The sequence below is a fragment of the Hypanus sabinus genome, unplaced genomic scaffold (genome assembly GCF_030144855.1).
Source record: "Hypanus sabinus isolate sHypSab1 unplaced genomic scaffold, sHypSab1.hap1 scaffold_294, whole genome shotgun sequence".
Taxonomy (NCBI): Eukaryota; Metazoa; Chordata; class Chondrichthyes; order Myliobatiformes; family Dasyatidae; genus Hypanus; species Hypanus sabinus.
The window spans coordinates 141,798-142,361 of NW_026781090.1; the positions used below are offsets into that span (position 1 = coordinate 141,798).

A 564-nucleotide genomic window follows, 5' to 3' on the forward strand; every position below is an offset into this window, starting at 1 on the left:
AGACCGTGGCGGATAATTTGAAAAGAGAGTTTGTATGGTGGGACTAGGAAGCAGTGGAATACAGGAGGAGGAAAAAGAAAGCGTTTTAACATTTTAAAGTAGGTTTGAAATTTGGCTGCACACGGTTATTCTTCCTGATGCTTGTCTGAATGGGAACATTTGAGATGCGAGCTCCGTTGAAACCACAATGCATCCTCATGCGGCAATACATGACAATAGGTTTGAAGGCTAATTCTCCCGAGTACGTTGCAGTGTACGTTATCTACGAACCTCCTTAGGTTTAAATCCGTTTATGTTCTCCTGGAAATTATATATAATTTCTATTAATTCTTCTTTCTTTAATTTATCTTTGCCAGGTTTGTAATACAATGCGCTACTGCTAGAAAAGCGAATGTTCATTATATTTACACCTGGATGCCCATGAAAGTAAATTTGAACACAAACTGAAAAGTTGAGTCTCAAGTTCATTTGAAGCATTGAAGCCCAAACAATGTTTCTGCCCAGGATTGAACTGGGGACCTTTCGCGTGTGAAGCGAATGTGATAACCACTACACCACAGAAAC

The 564-nt window shown here is 39.5% G+C and overlaps 1 non-coding gene across 1 annotated transcript; it reads right to left on the reverse strand.

Moving 5' to 3' along the window:
• Nucleotides 1-491: 491 nt before the first annotated feature.
• trnav-cac (transfer RNA valine (anticodon CAC)) lies at nt 492-564 on the reverse strand. The gene has a single exon. It is a non-coding gene; the product is annotated as a tRNA-Val (tRNA).